General features: G+C 43.3%; 1 protein-coding gene across 4 annotated transcripts in view; it reads right to left on the reverse strand.

The window, feature by feature from the left end:
* Positions 1–8710, reverse strand: part of nrsn1l (neurensin 1-like) — a 287058-nt gene extending 278348 nt beyond the window's left edge. For all 4 annotated transcript variants that reach the window (XM_069177068.1, XM_069177067.1, XM_069177071.1 and 1 more), the window contains exon 1: positions 8646–8710. The gene's annotated coding sequence lies outside the window, so the exon portion shown is untranslated. The remainder of the gene's footprint in view (positions 1–8645) is intronic.
* Positions 8711–9752: the final 1042 nt, after the last annotated feature.

Raw genomic sequence — 9752 nt, forward strand, 5'->3', positions numbered from 1 at the left:
CACGTAGACACGCCCAACTGGTCGCCGACTGGTCCGCCCTGAAGAGTAGAGAAAAAGTGGAAACCTTAATGCGAACAGGGTTCCCAGACTGTATTTCCAACGAAGACTGAAACTGTGAGGAATCACTACCTAAATCCACACCTCACTCCTTCCCAGCTCGTCCAAATATGGTCACATCTGGCTTTAAAAAAAACTAAAACCAAGATGGCGACAGCCAAACAGCCAGAATCGAGGCTTCAAAGTGACGGTTCATAAACCAATGAGTGACGTCACGGTGTGTCGCTACTTGAAAGCAATCCAAAAATAGGTAGACAGACTTTTCAGAAACAGAGCCTCAATATGCTTGCACAGTGGAGGCATTTTCTTCATACAATCATTAACCATTTTTTATTTATTTTGCAAGGAGGTCAATTTTTATGAGCTTTTGCACCACGAGGCATTCCATCATTTTTTTTTTTCTCGAGAATGAACTAAAGCAAATCTATTCTAAATCCACATCGCTGGCGGTTTGAATAATTTTGATCTGAAAATATTATTGCGTTATCCGTTTATTTATCATGTCACAGTGTGAAGACCTTAAAAAGAGTTTTACACCAAAAAAACACATGGACAGTGTTGAAGAGTTTTAGAAATGGAGAGAACTTTACAACTGCATTGGCCTACGGTTGGATTCAGAGTTCATGTTGGTTGACTGTGATACTTTATGAAACTCGGCCATCATCAATACACCTGTTTTACCTACAACGACAACTCCTCGTCTGGTGGGCGGGGCTTAGGACAGAGGGAAGGAGGAGAGCTGCAGTAAAACAGCTGTCTTCAAATTATTCTTTTTTTTTTTTTTACCTTTGTAGAAAACTGCTTTAACCAAACTAATCAAGGTCGACTTTTACCACTTACTATATTTTTGTGGCTTATATGGTCTTCACCAGCGATGCCGTCTGCTTGGTTGTCATGGAGATGGAGACCTGTTGACATGCGAGCTCGGTAGGTATTAAACAAGGGTAAAGTTTCAGGTCGAAAGATCTGGAAATGGCTTAGAAGTCGACTTCGAGTTGAATATTTCATTAAACTACTTTAGTTTTGATGATCTCTTTCCACTGATTTATCTGACCTTGAACTGCATTTGGGGAAATAAAGGTAAGTTTCCATCACCTTCAGCAGAGAGGAAGGCATTCTTTGTTTTATTGTGATTCCTTCAAGAAGTTCACTTCAGTGCTAATTGAATGTGATTATACCAAAATTTTCTAAAGTCAAAACTGCCTCTTGACGCTTCCGGAATGATGTCTATTCATTTTTCGTGGCCGTGAGGCTAAACGTGGCAGATGTTTGAGTGGCAGCTACTGCAGAACACCACCTGTCACTTTCACCTACTTAATAAACTAAGCTCTGGATAAAGAGCCAAAACAGGACTCGGGTGGGGGGGGGGTATTCTTTCAAGGGCAAATAATCGACCCAACTGAACTGAAAGCAGCCATTAGACAAAATAGACAAGAGAGAGCAGGAGAAAGAGGCAAATATCTTTCCAATTATCAGCTCTGAAGCATGTTCTTAAGAGCGAACATGCTTCAGAGCGAGCTGAAAGGAAAGGTTATTAAGCTTTAATGCATCACAGCATAGGAACCATTCAAGGCCTTCTCCCTCATTAGACCTACCACCAGGCTCGCAGCGTGTGTGTGCGCACGTGCACGTGTCCACGGCTAAGCACCTCACACTACACTAAACACTTAAACACTGGTAATGAGAGTGTGAGTGCTGGCTAGTCTGCTTACAGAGGGAATAATTGCAGATTTAGCCAACAAGGGCATTTCCATTCCCCTTGTATAGATGGGATTAGCGCTCGTATAGAAAACAGGAGTCATATTTTCCTAATAAAACCACTCAACAGGAGTACATGCTGCTGGAGCCATGCCCAAACAGTATATACAATATGTATGAAAGCTTTTGATAAATCCTTGAGCAAAAGAGAGGGGAAAAAAAAGATTTAATCACATTTCTGTGGATGTAACACTCTTTTTGTGAAAAAAAAAAAAAAAAAACCGGAGGTAATACTTATAGAAAAACACTACTGAGGAGCGGTGCAACAATTCCTCGAGGAATACGGGCCTGATTTCTGACTTTTATTTCTTGCCTTTTTCTTTTCCAAGCAAACAAATGTGATGAAATTTCAGTGGATGATATATTGCCCCGGTTGATGTTTGTGCATTAGTGTGTAGTGTGGGCTTGATTCCACAAACAAAGCCAGAATTGATTCTCCTTATTGAAATCCACCACATAATATCTGAGGGAATCCATCTGCCCGTAAAGCTCTCTCTGCTCTCAATAAATAAAAGTGGATGGAAGGGAGGAGAAAAAAAGAAGGAGCCCCTGTGGAAAGAAAAAAGGAGGCTCTGATCAACCTGGGAGGATTCAGGACTTAAACGATTTGGCCCACGATTCGGCGTGCTGGGACTTTCTCCGCAGCCAGGCGCCGCCATATGAACACATTAGCAAGACAAAACAGAGCCTGACACCCAGTCCAAGTTCCTGGGATCAATGAAGAAGTATTGGCTGCGGCGCTTCTGCTCAGTCAGCCCCCAACTCTCCTTCTGTCCACTCCTGCATCCAGTGATCATCGCCATGTGTGCGCACTGTGGCCCCGAGTCGGATGAGGATCATTTTCTGTAGATGGGATGATTAATGTTCCCGCTCTAAGATGCTGAGTGAGATTGATGCTGCCCGCTATCCCCTCCATGCCTAATCTTTCATCCTTACAGTAAATATGACACAATGTCCATATGCAGGCAAAAACAGCCTGATTACAAACAGCTTGCAAGCCCTCGTCCCTTTTAATGATTACATCCAAAGGCGCTCTCTCAGTCAAGCGGCTGTTTCCCTTAATGAAATTAGCCGGTCGCACTATCTGCCTCCTCTGAGCGCGAGGTAAGGAGTTTTCCACCGGGGTCACTCGGCTAAGTAACCCTAGTTAAGCAACTCTAATGCAAATGAGATGTAAATCAGGCTAAAACGGAACACTGGTTAATTTGGCCTCCTGACATTGCAAACAGTCACTGGGGGATCCGATGCAAATTGCATGCAAATGACAACTGACGGTCTTTGTCTCTATTGGCTGAAGGGTAGTCGCCTGCACAGGTTCGGGTTCACGTCAGGTTTTGTCTATGCAAATATTTGATGTATCCAAGTGGAACTAAAGAAAGTAAACACCCCGCTGGGGAGAGGGGTGGAGCGCTGGACAGGGGGGTTCACAGCAGGTCAGGAGGCTGTCATCGCAACACCCACGCTGCATGGCCCCTGCAGCAGGAAAGGGAAAAATACAAAACCTCAAACCAGAGAGAACAAGAGGGAAGCAGACATTACATTCCAACCGCTCCACGCTGACCAAAGCCAGGACACAGCTGTGTGAGATCCGGCCAAGTCCTACATCATCTGGAGCCGCGCCGCGCATATTCTACTCCTGAGATCGAGCCCTACAGTATAAAGACCACGTATAATTATAGCAGTTTGGCCGGGGTTGTAGTCACACTTGACAGAGACACAGCTGAAGCCAAAGGCTTGGATGAAGAGGTCAAACCTTTGTAAAGGGAAACCTCTAAAGACCAAGTGACAGAGGAAAAGGACTTTCTCCAAAGCTCAGTCCATCCACTGACCTACAGCACGGATTACTACAGACAGCAGCAGCTAACTGATCAACCCACCATCCTTCGAGCAACACATCCAGAGCCTGACTGATACTGGATTTTGAGGGCTGATGCCAATATCAGGAAGCGAACTGAATTTCAATATCGATACATCGGCTGATATACTTTATGTAAAAAAAAAAAAAAAAAAAAAAACTTTTTTTTGCAATGATTCCTCAAATGCGGCCATCATGCACCTTTGATATTCATGATAATGGAGGTAGGATATTTTTCATTTTATTGTCCACACTGACATCAGTATACGGAAACAGTAAACTTCACTGGGAATATAATAATTAAAGAAAAGAAACATTTTCATATAGGCCGACAGCAATATATCTGATAAGCCGATATCAGCCAATACAATCGTTTGGTGGATATATGAGTCGAGCTATAATGTAACTTGTGGCACTAGTAGCATCTTCTGCCACACACCTTTTCAGATGTAAAGCTTTTCTTCGTTTTCAGTATGCATTTAAATCCTGCACTTTAGTTTGAACATTAACACCACTTTAAAAGACTGTAGCAAGTGCTGCCTCCTTCATGACCACATTTTAACAGCAAATAGGTAACAAAAGGTCAACATGTCCTCCCAATTCAATATCACTTACAATTTTCTGCAGTACTCAGCAGCCCAGCACCCCCACTGAGAGCTGGCCAGTAGTTGTTTTGATGCTCAGGGAGGAAACGTACATTACAATGAATCCATCGCAGACCGTCTCCTTTAAAGGAGGTGCAGTCACAACTTCTGAGCCATCAATTCTCCGACGGCCGTCCCCTGAGGTGGTACAGCTGATGTGATAGACATGTGGATGTCACCTCAGATAATCTTCTGAACTCTGCTGATGCTGAAAAACCTCAGTCATTGGCCTCATGTGATCTCAATTATCCCGAGGGAGTGTGTAATAAGATGACATACTTTTAAAAGAACATACTGGATATAAAAATGAAACATTTATTTTATGGCTCCTTTGGGACTGTGGGTTTTTCCATTTAAGTAGTTGTGTCTGACTGGAATGTTTTGTTGCTATTGTTGACTACTTGAGGATTATTTATAACACTTAAAGGGCAACTTCATAGATTTTCCAGAGTTTTCTATCATAAAAATAGAAGTATATCTACACTGATAAACTAGACATCATCTGGAGGAGGTTTGCAAAATCCAGGCTCTACTTGAAGGTGGGTGGTAGATTGGATCAGTGGGAAGGCCACAACCTGTGACCGGTGGTTATTTTGTGTGAGGGTAAGGATTTTCTTATTTCTCAATGACTCCGTGTTGAAGTCTGTCATTGGTCCAAGCAGTTTGGTGAAGGAAGTCAAAGGCAAATGCACTGGCAGCCGCACGTCAGTCGTGTTATCCCACCTTGTGTGGCAACTCTGAGGTGTTAAAGTTGTGTTATAGGGACCAGCTGATGCTGACACGCTGTGTCAGCAAGCATAAAAATCAATTAATTTCCATGGAATCACTTCTATCAGAGGATTCACTCACTCACACGTGAAGTAACTTAATGCATGTTTTCTTTGGTTAACATGACATGTGACTTGTTGTCATAGGTTACCATAGGTTATAAACTCTATTCCACCATCCGCTTGTATTCAACTTCCTCTGTTGGGAGTATAAACTGCCCCACAAATGCAGTAATGAGTCCATGGCAGAAATACCTCCTGTCTCCTGGATGAACTTTGTGTTCCATTAGCAACTGAGCTCATGAGCCTGCTAACACAGTTACGTATTTTCCCCCTTTCAGTCACTCCTCACAGAATGAAATGGAGCTCAATCGTGGGATCAACCCAGCGTAGAGAAAACAGATAAAAGTTCAAGAAGCCATTGCGACTCACTCCTGCTACTGTGTTCCCAGTTTGCGAGCGTTTTAGCCATCAGCAGCTACGTTAGTTCACCAACGAGCCCTGCTAGTGGTCGCCAAGCCTCGAGCACCACAAATACAGCAAGGAGAGCAAAGGATGCGTCACTGCCACGACTACAGTCACAACTTAACACACCATTTTGGCGAGAACAATTCTACTTGACATATTTTAAAACTCAAACCCAGAAACCTCCAACACACCCTCAGTTACCCCGACTGACAGCTCCTCCATATTGTCTTCCTGCCTCTATTACTCATCTGAAGGAGCAGATACACCTCGGACCTGACCAGTGCGGCAATCTACACCCGCCACTTAACAGCTCACACTTTACTTGTGCAACCCAAAGCTGTAACTGACTCGAGTTCACCCAATTTCATACGTGGCAAGGATGTTGTCCAGGACAGTACGGGTGAACCTCTATCTAATGACGGTGAGGCCTCAGAGGATGTGGCAGTAGAGAGCGACGGGACTCCGGCCACAGGACAGATTTGAGACCAAATATAATCAAACCCGACTGGTTTCAACTACGCGCCATCTGAAGGCAAAAACTGTTCTACATGACCACAACTAAAAGCCTGTTGTCAGAGAGATTGTTGCTCAAAGGGGGACGACATGCTCACTTTCAGACAGTCTCTTACCAAATGTATTTACCATGTTGTATTTTGGAAGTACACAGAAAGTAATGGATTCAGCTGCATGGAGAGCGTTCCTGACCTTTACCAGTCGCTGCAGGAAGTAGATGCAATCGTAGGATTTGGGATTTTACAAAGTTACAAATATGAACTGAAAAACTGAAAGCGTCCTAAATTCCAAGGTTGGATAGATGTGGATGGGAGTTTGGGCTCTCAGAGGCTGTTCACACATTCATAATAGCACCTTGTTTGAAGCCCAACAGGTGCCACCTTCTCTCAACCTCTCTATAACTACGACTTCAGACAATGCCAAATGTTGATTTCTGTTACTCGCCTGATATTAAGTTGATGTAAAGTCTATCAGTCGATGTTTTCTGGAGAAAGGCAAAGTTTTGCTGATGGAATTTGCTCTACGGTTAGAACAAGAATCAATTGATAGTGTAGGAATAAAATGACTGCAGTTTACCAACTCAAGGATGTTTCTTTAATCCTTGCATGCCACTTAAGACTTAAGAGAAAGGAAACCAAGAAAGCAAATCTTCTACATCCTAGTCCATTAGTACTGAGCCCGTCACAGGTTCACACTCAAGCACTCACTGTTCAGTTACTTCTACGCATGAGAATGAAGACAGGTAGAGGTGTGCCTGCAGGTTTCGTCTGAACCGGCATCCTTTCAACCCTTTTTGTCCAGAGGCCGTCCGAGTCACACTGCACAGCAAACAAGCGCACCTATCTCCTTTGTTGTACTCTACACACCCTGAGCTACTGGTGATGAATCAAACTACTCCCGTCCTGCTTTCTCACTGTTCATTTCATTCATAAACCCAAAATATTGCAAAAGGTAGCCCATTGGTCGGGTTGGCGCTTACGTAAAAAGACGGCGTGCTCTCGGTACCAATGAGAGACGAGTAGTACGCTCGCTCCCTCTCTCTCCTGCTTTCATGCTCCCTCTTTAACCCTCTCATTTTTGTTCTCTCTCTCTCTCTCTCTCTGTCTCTCTCTTCCTCTCTCTCTCAGTTCCTGCCTCAGTGCATTATAGCAGTCAAAACAACAGACTGGCTGAAGGGAGCGCGGCGCAGAAACAAGTGCTAGATTTTGTGGGGAAAGAAACAGCTGGACGGGCCTATCGAGCTACACCAGTCAGGGTGTATTGCACTTGCTCCGAGTTGCTCCTGAACCCCCCAAGGGCCCCGAGTCTAAGTGGTAACTTAGTCCTATCTCACCCTTTGAGTCCAGCCATCTGTGTTTTGCTCGGCGCTTCCAAAACCTCCCGCTGTACATCACTTGCTTGAAGGTGACAAGAAAAAGCACTCTGAAAATGAAACTTCATTGGCCGATTGATCGGCTGATTGACAGCTATATTGACTGATCTTTAATTCAGCCCTCCTGAGAGTGGGCGGTGGCTGACGTCAGGCCTAATTCAATATGACCCAATTCAATATTCACTTCTTTTTTCTTTTTCCAATGCATGAATCTTGGATGCACAGAGGAGGACAAAAAAAACCTAAACAACAACAAGAGAAACACATATAAATCAATAATAGCAGTGATCCAGTGACTCTCCATGAACTCGGAGTGAGTGTGCCACTGTTTGTGGGGAACTGGGTTGAATGGGTTTAAGGGGGATTTTTGAGGTCCAACACTGCCATCTATGTGCAGGTGTAGACGCTGCAGGCTCCCGATGGATTACATCATCATGTTGAGGGCGATGATGTGTTTTTCTAAGATGCTGTGGCTCAGACAAAGAGAGGCAGGGACGGACACAGTCGGATTCAATAAAGGAAACATTGGAGAAAGTTTCAAAGAAGTGGATGTAGACGTGTAGAAGGAAAAACTAGTTTTAAGGAGTTTATTTTACACCTCTGAAGAATAATTTACATCTACACGACTTCAAAACAACCTGATTTGGTCAATCATCGACTGGCATGTTAGCTCGTGTGACACAAAAGGGTTTTCTATCTGTTGTGTAATGTTTAATCTGACTAAAATTATGAAAGACAGGCAAACATATTCAATTGAATTAATTAAAACAATCCAAGATATGCATAAACCAACCAAGATTGTCACCAATCTCCTCTTTTATATGTTGTAAATGGCTGGGTGGAAATGGTAATCAGGTCAGCGGTGTTAATGATGACAGTCAAACCTGAGTTTTAAACCTTTTCTAAAGATGCTCTGTCTCTAAAGTAATCCAGATTGTATGTCTGAAAAACCAGCCTTGGATGGCTGTGGCAGCTTCACATGAAAGAGAGGTCAGCTGTCACACCACCACGCCGGCAAGCGTCTGTCCTGTCGAGGCGATGACGACAAATGCACCGAGTAACCCCACAACAGCTCCGAGGTGATGCGAGTGGCCAAAACACAACCCTTCATGTGGGTGTTCAGTTTGAGTCTGAGCCTGCTTCCACCCTGACCGACTGAAACCGTCTTCCCGCTTTAATATTTATATTAAACATGTAGAGATTAAACTCACCCCATTTCCACTTGAGTTCATAAAAGCCTGTTCTCGGAAAGAGACGGGTCACACTTCATGTCACGTTTGAAAACGACAGCTTGTGAACGCGCAGCGTTGATGAATTCAGTGGGATCTCGCTGCCTCCTAGTGTCTCCAGGTGCAAACTGCACTGGGGCTTTACAGCAAGGAAGACAGGAGGGAAGTGATGGGCAAAGATGATTTTGTGGTCTTTAAAAAGAATTGGAAATGTTACCGACACAGTGCGTTTATCATGTATCAGGCCAGTGAGAGAGGAAACATCAAGATGCTTCATCTGTACTTTGGGATCCAGACAGTACATGTTGGGATTGTACCAAAGCAGAGCAACTGTGGACATATTCATGAAGCGTCCCACTGCAAAGGGTTGTTCCTGCAGAGGAAAATCTAAGAAATGTTCCTCACGTTAAGACTAGATTCTGGTAAAGAGAAAAGTTAGTCAAAGCATCTTAAAAAGGTGAAAAACTTTCAGAAGCAGGGAGGAGGAATTTTAAGAGACTTAACTGGAGGAGAAAATGGCACAAAGTTTGAAGGCTCTTTTGTGTCTTGATAATGCAAGCAAAAAGTAATGGTTCATCATTAACTGTTTTAAGAGCAAATTTCTCACACTGCCATCAAAAACCAAGTTTATAAGTATAAATATATCAAGCAAAATTATGAATCCTGTGACCAAGTCTCACAAAACTGTAAGAGAAAATTTGCAAACCAAATTATTTCATTGTCAGTTCATGTATTTTTACTTACAAACTTGATTTTTGATTGTAGTGCGAAAGATTTTCTCTCAAAACGGTTTCTTTTGCTTCCATGATAAGACACAAAAGCACCTTAATAGAAAAGACAAAAGCTGAATGACAGCGAGTTAAAAACAGGATAGATCGTGCAGGATGTTGTTTGTGATCAATCTCATTAGAAAACACTCTGTCCCACTTAATCCACTGACACAGTAACACCAGAAATTAAAGTAATCACAGCTCGGAGAAGTTTAGCAACTACAAATATTCAACAGTGTACGAGTGATGACTGCAGGGTCGGTCGCAGCCTTCCATCCGCACAGTGATCACACAAACAAACACAGCGCTTTCACAGCCT

The sequence above is a fragment of the Embiotoca jacksoni genome, unplaced genomic scaffold, assembly GCF_022577435.1.
Source record: "Embiotoca jacksoni isolate LCO1_2020_lvr unplaced genomic scaffold, fEmbJac1.0.p SCAF_7, whole genome shotgun sequence".
Lineage (NCBI taxonomy): Eukaryota > Metazoa > Chordata > Actinopteri > Embiotocidae > Embiotoca > Embiotoca jacksoni.